This window comes from Balaenoptera acutorostrata, chromosome X (genome assembly GCF_949987535.1).
Source record: "Balaenoptera acutorostrata chromosome X, mBalAcu1.1, whole genome shotgun sequence".
Taxonomy (NCBI): domain Eukaryota; kingdom Metazoa; phylum Chordata; class Mammalia; order Artiodactyla; family Balaenopteridae; genus Balaenoptera; species Balaenoptera acutorostrata.
In genome coordinates, this window is record NC_080085.1 from 84,592,548 (window position 1) to 84,605,385 (window position 12,838).

A 12,838-nucleotide genomic window follows, 5' to 3' on the forward strand; every position below is an offset into this window, starting at 1 on the left:
TATTCTTTACCATTATGGTTTATCCCAGGATATTGAATATAGTTCCCTGTGCTATACAGTAGGACATTGTTTTTTATCCATTTTATATATAATAGTTTGCATCTTCTAATCCCAAACTCTCAATCCATCTCTCCCCCATTCTCTCTCCCCCTTGGCAACCACAAATCTGTTCTCTATGTCAGTGAGTCTGTTTCTGTTTCGTAGATAGGTTCATTTGTGGCATACTTTAGATTCCACATATAAGTGATATCATATGGTATTTGTCTTTCTCTTTCTGACTTACTTCACTTAGTATGATAATCTCTAGTTGCTGCAAATGGCATTATTTAATTCTTTTTTTATGGCTGAGTAGTATTCCATTTGTGTGTGTGTGTGTGTGTGTGTGTGTATACCACATCTTCTTTATCCATTCATCTGTCAATGGACATTTAGGTTGTTTTCATGTCTTGGCTATTGTGAATAGTGCTGCTATGAACATAGAGGTGCATGTATATTTTTGAATTATGGTTTTGTCCAGATATATGCCCAGGAGTGTTTATCACCCTCTTTCTAATAACTTGTATCTCTACATTCCAGACCAGGAAGCTGTGCTAGCACCAACCACTTTCTGACAATGACTGTACCACTAGCATGAAGTTTTAAAGTGACCTCAATACAATACAACCCCAGTGGTTTTAATATGGGGCCTGCTGAATGCAGTTCCATACTCATCCCAAACTCCTTCCCTCTTTAGCTAAATCTTTTGTGTTATATCTGCATCTGTGTCTGTACCTCTATCTTGGTGATGCAGAAAGTAGAAAAGAAACATCAAAAATTAGATCCTTTAGGTCATTTGTAAAGCACTTTTTCACACAATCTGCCCTCCATTCCCACAGGTAATTATGAATTGATGGTAGAAAGTTATTGCCATCAGTCTTAGAGAGATTAATATGAGCAAAACTAACAGTTCCCTTCTCTCCTACTTAATGACTGCAGTCAGACGTTTTTTACATTAATATAAAAGAGAAGGCAGACAAGATGAAATCGGTCTCTTTAGAAGCTTCAACAGCAATCTAGTCTCTTTCAAATATGAAACAGCAACTCCCCTCTCCATACTTCAAAAAATTAATATAGCATTTGAAATTATCTTTTCATTCTATTTTTATTATAATGCTCCAATTTTAAGTTACTATAGTAACCACTTTGGATTTGAGTGAAAAATTCATTATTGTCACTTTAATTGTTTGGTTTTTGTTTTCTACTCTAGCTACATTGGAGTTTAAAAATGGAAAATAGACTTATCTTGTACTATTCTCTAAATATTATGGAGCACAAAGACAATTCAGACAATGATTCTGTATGACTATTATTGGAACTATCTGTTTATATACCAATCATTGATGTCTGTTTTAGAAACATCAGATATTGTACTAAGGTAGACCATTGTTCGGTATAATTAAATAAAAGAGTGTTAATAACTAATATTCAACACTCCACTAAAAAGCATACAACATGCAACTACTTCTGTGATACTTAATTATTAAAGAACATTTATTTGTTACTTATATTGAGGAATATAAAGATGGTGGTCATGATATTTACATCATAACACAATGTGTGCATTAGGAGAGAGGACCCCATAATGGATTAGTCTGATTTTGTCATAATATTCATCAAAATTACCAATTAATGTAATTTAAGTTGTCCATGTCTGATTTTTTTTTAAATTTCCTAAGCGCCTAATTATCTTCAACCGTTTTACTGATTATTGCCCTTAATAAACTATTTGTGGACTTTGGGTCCAACATCTTAGCAAGGCAGCAGTGGTAGCAGCTGCTCTCTGAGTTTCGCTATGCTGTCCAAGGATGACAAAAAGAAGAAAGATGCCAGAAAGTCGGATAAGAAAGACTAAGACCCAGGGAACAAATCTAGGGGCAAAGCCAAAAAGAAGACGTGGTCTAAAGGCAAAGTTCGGGAGAAGCTCAATAATGTAGGCTTGTTTGACAAAGCAACATATGACAAACTCTGTAAGGAAGTTCCCAACTATAAGCTTATTATCCCAGCTGTGGTCTCTGGGAAACAAGATTTGTGGTTCCTTGACCAGGGTAGCCCTTCAGGAGCTCCTTAGTAAAGGACTTCTTAAACTGGTTTCAAAGTACAGAGCTCAAGTAATTTACACCAGAAACACGAAGGGTGGAGATGCCCCAGCTGCTGGTGAAGATGCAGAACAGGTCCCACCAACTGTCCATTTTGAAAAATAAAACTGTATTAAATCAAAAACAATCATTTGTGGAGATTCCACAAGGCTTGTAATAAGTGCTTTCCTCCTTCTGGCTGTGTTTTGGGGGCTCTACAAGTCGGAGATCACATCAAACCAAATTCACTGACCATCTATGCTATCTGTTCCTAGGGTACAAATGTGTATGAGGGCAGATGTTCTCAGGTTTATTTTATCCCCCTTCCTTTCCCTTTTCCTGCTCTGCTTAGGTCCAGAGAAGCCTTCTCTCTGGGCCTGTGGGGTTGGTAGGATCAGGAGGTGACCGATTAGTTGTGGTTCATCTTAATCCTCACCCTTACCCCTCCAATGTCTTCAAGGCAAAAGCAACTTCTGCACTCAAATAATCCTCTAGCCTCTTTGGTCAAGCTTCCCCTCAAAATGGGTCTGCTAGGGCTGCATAATCTTTACAACTCCTCAGTGTTTTTTTTTTTAGGGTTAGTTTTATAATGCAGATTTATTTAATATTTATTTATTTATCTATTTATTTTTGGCCACACCAAGCGGCTTGAGGGATCTCAGTTCCCCGACCAGGGACTGAACCCAGGCCACGGCAGTGAAAACCTGGAATCCTAACCACTAGGCCACCAGGGAACTCCCACAACTCCTCAGTGCTTTTAAGGTGATTTACTCAGAGTTGTTTTCAGCCAGAGAGTTTGAGTCGAATAACCCACTACCTAACCTGCCCTTATGGGGAATAGCTATTACATTTTTATTGTATGAAATTATGCATTTATGTTTAACAACTGTGATACTTGCTTTTAGGAACTTCACAGTGCAAAAAGATGAAGGAAATGTAGTCCCACAGTTTTTATTTGTTTTGAGAGATTAGTAACCATATGGAAGACTGCTCTGTTGTAGACTTTTTGGGGAAAAAGGTGTGAGACTTTTGATGGATTGTCCCATTAATGTTATAAAACTGAAGAGCCCATTTTGCTTGATGACACTTGTTCTTTCCTCAAGGGGTAACTTCAATTGGTTGGCCAATAAATTGCATCCTTGCCTTGAAGAAATAACCACCAAAGGAAAATCACTCCTAGCTGGTTTCCCAACCACCTCCACCTGGTCCTGAGCTGCCCTGTAGTGGCCAAGGTCCAGCCTCGTGAGGGGAAGCTGTGAGGGCAGCTAGCTGATTCAGACTGTAGAGACAGCATTTAGTCAACAGCCTTGTCTCTCATACCCTGATGCCTTCGAACTCCAACGTGTGTCTATGAAAATGAAGGCAGATTCCTGACTCTGGCTACGGATAAGTGGATAAGCTTGGGCCAAGTTTGTGACTTCATAACTTTTTAACAACAGCTCCATTTATGGCTCAGTGCTTAACTAGCCAGAACAATGGATTTGATTCCTGAAAGGCCAAATCAGTAACATTGGACACCACAGCTTTGAGGGCAGGATTATGGTGAAAGTGGTATTTTAGATCTTACAGAGGAAAACTAAGTTCACATTTACTAAAGACACAATTTAGGTATTAACATACTTCCTAATATACACTTAAAACTTGTCTAAATTACCCAAGATTAACCAAAAGGAAGTATAGAAATGCATTGTAAATATGAAAAAACACTAAACTTAAAATCACAATATCATGCTATTCTTCTTTTAGCATATTAAAATAGAGGTCATCTGAAATTCATTGAGTATTAACTCATTGTTTTTGCATAAACATAAATAGCACATTTTACCTAAGACACTGGAGTTTTTATGAAAATAATTAGTCCATTAAAATTGGTTCAGTGCCTTTAGAAATGAATAGGCTGAAATGCAAAGCAAGATCTATTTATCCAAGAACAAATTGAACCAAGATTTTAATTTATTTGATAGTGAAACAAAATTGTTAATCTTCTATTAAAAATTATTTGTATTTGTATAATATCCCATGGTTTATAAAGTACTTACACACTCAACATCTTATTTAATCCTCTCAACAGCCCTGTGAGGTAAGCATTATCACCATTTTACAGATTAAAAAACAAACTCAAGACTCATTTAGAATACAGGTCTTCCTAAGTTCACAGAGTGAATCAGTGGCAAATAAGTCTTTTTTTTTTTTTTATACTTTTTTTTTTTTTTTTAAGATTGATTGATTGATTGCTATGTTGGTTCTTCGTTTCTATGCGAGGGCTTTCTCTAGTTGCGGCGAGCGGGGGCCACTCTTCATCGCGGTGCGCTGGCCTGTCACTATCGTGGCCTCTCTTGTTGCGGAGCACAGGCTCCAGACGCGCAGGCTCAGTAGTTGTGGCTCACGGGCCTAGTTGCTCCGCGGCATATGGGATCTTCCCAGACCAGGGCTCGAACCCGTGTTCCCTGCATTAGCAGGCAGACTCTCAACCACTGTGCCACCAGGGAAGCCCGCAAATAAGTCTTAAATTCAGTCATCTGACTTACAATCCAGTGCTTTTACCACTAGTTCACAATTTACGTTTTTCTCATCATTGTAGAATCATTACTAGTTTCATCCTAGGAAAAAGACCAATCCTTACAACTCTAGGCCATGTGTGCAGATAAACAATGAAAAAGGACAAATTCCATGAACTTTCAGTTCAGGTTTGTCAATCAAAAGATTCTGTAACTACAGACAGAGGCATTCCCCAATGATGAACTCAATGCCTAGAAAATACTCTCCAAGTCTGAATGAACAATCTTTCAACTGTTTAATAAGGGAATTTCACCTTCTAACAAAAAGATTTTTTCCCTCCTTACGAGTTAAGTTAAATCCTAACTCAAGGCCAAATAAATAGTTAAATTATTTTTCTCATCCTTTAACCTAGAAGTTGCTTTTCTTAGCTAAATTCATGGAAGCAGTCTACATATTTTAAGAATTTTCATTTAGTGTTACATCGACTTCCACCTTTACTTTGTGGTTGAAACTTTGAACAAGTGCCAATAAATCATGACTGAGATGAAACTGAGCAAGATCCTTAGAAGCAGAATAATCAAGACATATGCATTTGAGAGACCTGTAAATGCCCCTTCAATTCTGTATGTATTAAATTTATATTCATTCTGCCTAAAATTATTTAAGACTTGCATTTGATATAATTCCTAAGTCATTAGTGCTTAAGATATCATACCATTTTTGAGGAAATATGTAAACATTATGTAAATATTTATCTATAAACTACACATATTTGTAAGAACTTCTCAATACAGTTAATAATTCTGTTAAATCCCAGTGCTTCTATTTTTTTATACAAACTATAACTTTCCAGTGACATAGATCTCTATTCTCAATATATTCATTAACAATTTGAGACATTTCATATTTGTAAATTAAAAGTTAATTTTACAGTACATATTCCAAGTTAGCAGGCCAAAAGGAATATTTTTCTCTAATTGACATTGAAACAAATGATTAGCATGCTACAATACTTGTCCAACTCTTTTATATTCATTAATTATTCAGGATTAATTCTGCAAAAATCCAGAGAATGCTTATGATGATGAGTTTTTAAGATACACAACTGTTCTAGGAGATAAGAAGTGTTCATGAATTTATCATGTGTTGAAATATACTATGAAGATCTCGACTGCTAGAAATGTCTCCTACCTTTTTAAAAATATAATTACTAAATATTGGTGGAGAACACACATTAACATTTGCCGATTAAAACTGAATTACAATTTTCTGAACTATTAAGATTTATTAACCTTGTGCAAGGTTATATACAAATTATTCAGATGCTTTTTATTTGTGGAGTACTTTATATACATTACTTACTTCACATGCATTGTCTTATCTGGTCCTGTCAACAATCCTGGGAGATAGGGGGAGCAGTTAGTAAGCCCACTATAAGGGAAGAGAAGACATGCCCATACTAGAAGCCAAGCAGAGGAAGTATCAACTCTATGCCAGGTACAGTACTAGATACTGAGGATATAATGAACAAGCTGCATAATCAGAAAGCTTCTGATCTAGCAGAGAAGACACACAAGCATTAAGAATGAGCTGTGGTGAACACTCTAATGGGGAAATCAAAGATGCTACGGAAGCTCAGAAAAGGGCAACCTAACTTCACCTTAGAGGAGTCAGGAAAGTGTCCTTGAAAGAAGATATATTTGGCAGGCACAAAATCAGAAACTTCCTTGCAAGATATGCTCATTGGTTTGTATCTTATTGTGAAGGCTGTGGGAGCAGTGGGAGAAAAATGAGGGGAAATGCTGGAAACATAGGTCTGAGATAGAAAAAAATTTTTTAAAATTATACTAGCACTCATTAACCACTTAATGGGGGGGGGCAGGAATTGTGGTGAATCTATTTCTGCAATCTATATTTTATTAAATCTTCACATTAACCCTAGGAGTTATTTACTAATGGTATTGATATTGGTGTTAGTGTTACTATTATTATTTCTAATAGCAGTAGTAATAGTCTAAGTAGTTGACGATTACTTAAATACCACATAACAAGACACTATACAGTAAACATGGTAAAATCCCATTTTATATAAAATGAAAGAGAAAATGTCACGCAAATGGCTAATGCTCAAAAAAGTAATGAGGTGATTGTTATGGATTGATTTGTGTCTCCCCCAAATTCATGTGTTGAAGCACCAACTCCCACTGTGACTGTATTTGGAGATAAGGCCTTTAAGGAGGTAAATGAGGTCCTAGGGCCTCATCCAGTCTGACTGGTGTCCTTCAAAGAAAAGGAAGAAACACCAGGGATATGGATGCACAAAGAAAAGGCTATGTGAGGACATGAGAAGATGGCCATCCACAAGCCCAGGAGAGAGGTCTCAGGAGAAACCAAACCTGCTGACATCTTGATCTTGGACTTCTAGCCCCCAGAACAGTAAGAAATACATTTCTGTCGTTTAAGACACCCTGTCTGTGGGATTTTGTTATGGTGGCCTGTTGTGCTGCACCCCGCAGTCCTGCAATCCTTGCAACTGCCCAGTTGTGAGACCGAAGGAAGATCCTGGAGCCAGTGACAGAGACATCAGTGACTTGTTGGACAGGGTATCTTACAAGTCAGAGGCAAAGGTTCTGGAGCCACGCCCCACACCCCACCCTGTATGGGTGTACGGCCAAGGGCAGGCAGGACACAGCAGCAATCTTTGCTACACAGGGGCGGGGAGGAGGAGACTATCAGTTACAGGGGCCATGACTTCAGAAGAGCTCCCTCCTTGCCAGGGCGACTGGGGCAAGGGCTGCTGTTTTCCTGTTGATGACAGAATATACTGGAGCCTTTCTGGTCCCAGGGCTAGAAAAATTGTTAGCTGGGGGTTGGGCCAATCACACAGGTAGTTACTGATTAAAACTTTCAGCTTAGGAGGGGGAGGCAATCATGCTCAGAAGGGTGAGGCGGGGCCAGGTAGAGTAAGGGATGCACAGAGAGCAAGAGAGCAGCCATTTTATGGGGCTTAAACATACCTGGCCTGAGCAGACCAATACAGTTATATTATTTATTTTCAACCAAGTCATCATACTGACCAAACTACTTACAGCAAAAAGAAATTGTTTTGGTTTTGGGTAACATTTTACTTATTTGTTTGCTTTGGTTTTGTATTTTCTAGTGAGAGAAGGGTGGATACTCTGCCCTAAGCTTCAGTAGAGTGTGATCCCACTGGTGCAGTTGCGGGAGCAAAGGGAACCAGACCTCTGTCCAAGGCAAGACAGCATAGTAAAGCAAGGGACCATCAGATCCTGGTTGGCACCAGGGTGGGGGATAGACATTGGTCATTGGCAAGAATCAGATCTGAGTTCCATATAGGAGGCACAAGATGGAGGGAGTAGGTTGAGAAGGTAAAGTTTGGTGAGATTGCCTGAAGCAAAAACCTACATAGGGGATATTTTATAAAGAATCAGCTATTGAGCCTGTGGGCTAGTAGAGGCCTTAAAAAAAATTGTCTGGAAAAAAACATGAGAACCCTTTCTGAGGAAGGAAGGAAGGAAGGGAGGAAGGAAGGGAGGAAGGGAGGAAGGAAGGGAGGAAGGGAGAAAGGAAGGAAGGGAGGAAGGAAGGGAGGAAGGGAGGAAGGAAGGAAGGGTTATTGTGATAACACATTTGAATTATCTATCCATAATTATTAGCTATCAACTGAAATGTAAAGAAAAGCTGTTACTCATTACTTCACATTCTGCCCCAAGCTGCCACAGACAATATTTCAGATACTCTTACTTAACTGCATATTTATCCAACCAGAATGCCCCTGCGTCTCAGACCTGTCTCCAGTTATATTATATAGTTACATCATTGGTCTTGATATTTTTTTGTCCACTGTTTTTTTCTTTTGTGATAAGGGCATAAGTACGGGGATTAAAACGCCAGGTTCTGTAACCAAACTGCATGGATTCAGATCCAGAATCTATTACGACTTTTATTTAGCTGTGTAACCTTGGGAAAGTTACTTAAACTCTCTGTGCCTCAGTTTCTGAGCAAAGGTTGTTGTGAGGTTTAAAGGAGTTAATACATATAAAACACTTATATTCATGCCAGAGACATGGTAATGCTCTATAACTCTTGGCTCTTATGATTGTTAATTGTGACATTAAACTGTGAAAGAGAGTTTAGCAAAGGAAGACTGGCATTGCTCAACCACATTCTATTTTACTAGAATGCTTTATTTTTTTTTCAGTGATAAAACATAATCTAGTATGAGTTTGTTTCTATTTTTTTCATTTTAATAATATAATGAATATTGCATCCTAATTATAAAGCATAAAAAACATAGAAATAAAAAATATAATACATAGTAATATAACTATAAATAGCTAATATAAAATTATAGAATATTTTGAAATACTATCAAGGATTTTTTAAAAATTAAAATAGTAGCTCCTATACTCAAAATAACCACTGTAATTTTTTTCAATTTTCCATGAATTCTTAAAACTATTGTACAAATTTTAAATCGTAAGAAGATATAAGTAATTTTTTTCACTTGCAATGCAACAGGAAGCTTTTCTGTCATAAAATATGATTTGTGAATGTAATTTTTTTTAAACATCTTTATTGGAGTATAAGTGCTTTACAGTGTTGTGTTAGTTTCTGCTGTATAACAAAGTGAATCAGCTATATGCATACGTATATCCCCATATCTCCTCCCTTTTGCGTCTCCCTCCCACCCTCCTTACCTCACCCTTGTAGGTGGTCACAAAGCACCAAGCTGATCTCCCTGTGCTATGCAGCTGCTTCCCACTAGCTATCTGTTTTACATTTGGTAGTGTATATATGTCCATGCCACTCTCTCACTTCGTCCAAGCTTACCCTTCCCCCTCCCCGTGTCATCAAGTCCATTCTTTACACCTGTGTCTTTATTCCTGTCCTGCCCCTAGGTTCATCATAACCACTTTTTATTTCTAGATTCCATATATATGTGTTAGCATACGGTATTTGTTTTTCACTTTCTGACTTACTTCACTCTGTATGACAGACTCTAGGTCCATCCACCTCACTACAAATAACTCAATTTCGTTTCTTTTTATGGCTGAGTAATATTCTATTGTATATATGTGCCACATCTTCTTTATCCAATCATCTGTCAATGGCCACTTAGGTTGCTTCCATGTCCTGGCTATTGTAAATAGAGCTGCAATGAACATTTTGGTACATGACTCTTTTTGAATTATGGTTTTCTCAGGGTATATGCCCAGTAGGGGGATTGCTGGGTCATATGGTAGTTCTATTTTTAGTTTTTTAAGGAACCTCCATACTGTTCTCCATAGTGGCTGTATCAATTTACATTCCCACCAACAGTGCAAGAGGGTTCCCTTTTCTCCACACCCTCTCCAGCATTTATTGTTTGCAGATTTTTTGATGATGGCCATTCTGACCGGTGTGAGGTGACACCTCATTGTAGTTTTGATTTGCATTTCTCTAATGATTAGTGATGTTGAGCAGCTTATCATGTGTTTGTTGGCAATCTGTATATCGTCTTTGAAGAAATATCTATTTAGGTCTTCTGCCCATCTTTGGATTGGGTTGTTTGTTTTTCTGATATTGAGCTACATGAGCTGCTTGTATATTTTGGAGATTAATCCTCTGTCAGTTGCTTCGTGTGCAAATATTTTCTCCCATTCTGAGGATTGTCTCTTCGTCTTTTTTATGGTTGCCTTTGCTGTGCAAAGCTTTTAAGGTACATTAGGTCCCATTTGGTTATTTTTGTTTTTCATTTTATTTCCATTTCTCTAGGAGTGGGTCAAAAAGGATCTTGCTGTGATTTATGTCATAGAGTGTTCTACCTGTTTTCCACTAAGAGTTTTATAGTGTCTGGCCTTACATTTAGGTCTTTAATCCATTTTGAGTTTATTTTTGTGTATGGTGTTAGGGAGTGTTCTAATTTCATTCTTTTACATGTAGCTGTCCAGTTTTCCCAGCACCACTTATTGAAGAGGCTGTCTTTTCTCCACTGTATACTCTTGCCTCCTTTATCAAAGATAAGGTGCCCCTATGTGTGTGGGTTTATCTCTGGGATTTCTATCCCACTCCATTGATCAATATTTCTGTGTTTGTGCCAGTACCATACTGTCTTGATTACTATACCTTTGTAGTACAGTCTGAAGTCAGGGAGCCTGTTTCCTCCTACTCCGTTTTTCTTTCTCAAGATTGTTTTCGTATTTCGGGGTCTTCTGGGTATCCCTACAAATTGTGCAATTTTTTGTTCTCATTCTGTGAAAAATGCCATTGGTAGCTTAATAGGGATTGCATTGAATCTGTAGATTGCTTTGGGTAGTATAGTCATTTTCACAATGTTGATTCTTCCAATCCAAGAACATGGTATATCTCTCCAATTGTTTGTATCATCTTTGATTCTTTCATCAGTGTCTTATAGTTTTCTGCAAACAGGTCTTTTGTCTCCTTAGGTAGGTTTATTCCTAGGTATTTTATTCTTTTTGTTGCAATGTTAAATGGGAGTGTTTCCTTAATTTCTCTTTCAGATTTTTCTTCATTAGTGTATCGAAATAAAAGAGATTTCTGTGCATTAATTTTATATCCTGCTACTCTACCGAATTCACTGATTAGCTCTAGTAGTTTTCTGTAGCATCTTTAGGTTTCTCTAATGTAAACTATCATGTCATCTGCAAACAGTGACAGTTTTATTTCTTTTCTGATTTGGATTCCTTTTATATCTTTTTCTTCTCTGACTGCTGTGGCTAAAACGTCAAAAACTATGTTGAATAATAGTGCTGAGAGTGGGCAACCTTGTCTTGTTCCTGATCTTAAGGGAAATGGTTTCAGTTTTTCACCATTGACAACAATGTTGGCTGTGGGTTTGTCATATACGGCCTTTATTATGTTGATGTAGATTCTCTCTATGTCTACCTTCTGGAGAGTTTTTATCATAAATGGGTGCTGAATTTTGTCAAAAGTTTTTTCTGCATCTACTGAGATGATCATATGGTTTTTCTTCTTCAATTTGTTAATATGGTGTATCACATTGATTGATTTGTGTATATTGAAGAAGCCTTGCATCCCTGGGATAAATCCCACTTGATCATGATGTATGATCCTTTTAATGTGATGTTGGATTCTGTTTGCTAGTATTTTGTTGAGGATTTTTGCACCTATGTTCATCGGAGGTACTGGCCTGTAGTTTTCTTTGTGACATCTTTGTCTGGTTTTGGTATCAGGGTGATGGTGGCCTCGTAGGATGAGTTTGGGAGTGTTCCTCCCTCTGCTATATTTTGGAAGAGTTTGAGAAGGATAGGTTTTAGCTTGTCTCGAAATGTTTGATAGAACTCGCCTGTGAAGCCATCTGGTCCTGGGCTTTGTTTGTTAGAGGATTTTTAATCACAGTTTTAATTTCAGAGCTTGTGATTGGTCTGTTTATATTTTCTATTTCTTCCTGGTTCAGTCTCGGAAGGTTGTGCTTTTCTAGGAATTTGTCCATTTCTTCTAGGTTGTCCATTTTATTGGCATATAGTTGCTTGTAGTAATCTCTGATGATCCTTTGTATTTCTGCAGTGCCAGTTGTTACTTCTCCTTTTTCATTTCTACTTCTATTGATTTGAGTCTTCTCCCTTTTTTTCTTGATGAGTCTGGCTAATGGTTTATCAATTTTGTTTATCTTCTCAAAGAACCAGCTTTTAGTTTCATTGATCTTTGCTATTGCTTCCTTCATTTCTTTTTCATTTATTTCCGATCTGATCTTTATGATTTCTTTCCTTCTGCTAACTTTGGGGGTTTTTTGTTCTTCTTTCTCTAATTGCTGTAGGTGTAAGGTTAGGTCGTTTATTTGAGATTTTTCTTGTTTCTTGAGGTAAGATTGTATTGCTATCAGCTTCCCTCTTAGAACTGCTTTTGCTGCATCCCATAGGTTTTGGGTTGTCGTGTTTTCATTGTCATTTGTGTCTAGGTATTTTTTGATTTCCTCTCTGATTTCCTTGTGATCTATTTGTTATTTAGTAATGTATTGTTTAGCCTCCATGTGTTTGTATTTTTTACAGTTTTTTTCCTGTAATTGATAACTAGTCTCATAGAGTGTGGTTGGAAAAGATACTTGATACAATTTCAATTTTCTTAAATTTACCAAGGCTTGATTTGTGACCCAAGATATGGTCTATCCTGTAGAATGTTCCATGAGCGCTTGAGAAGAAAGTGGATTCTGTTGTTTTTGGATGGAATGTCCTATAAATATC

General features: G+C 37.4%; 1 pseudogene; it reads left to right on the top strand.

Annotated features, from left to right (window-relative positions):
• The first annotated feature begins 1,831 nt into the window (after nucleotides 1-1,831).
• Nucleotides 1,832-2,240, top strand: LOC130706282 (40S ribosomal protein S25-like; annotated as a pseudogene).
• Nucleotides 2,241-12,838: the final 10,598 nt, after the last annotated feature.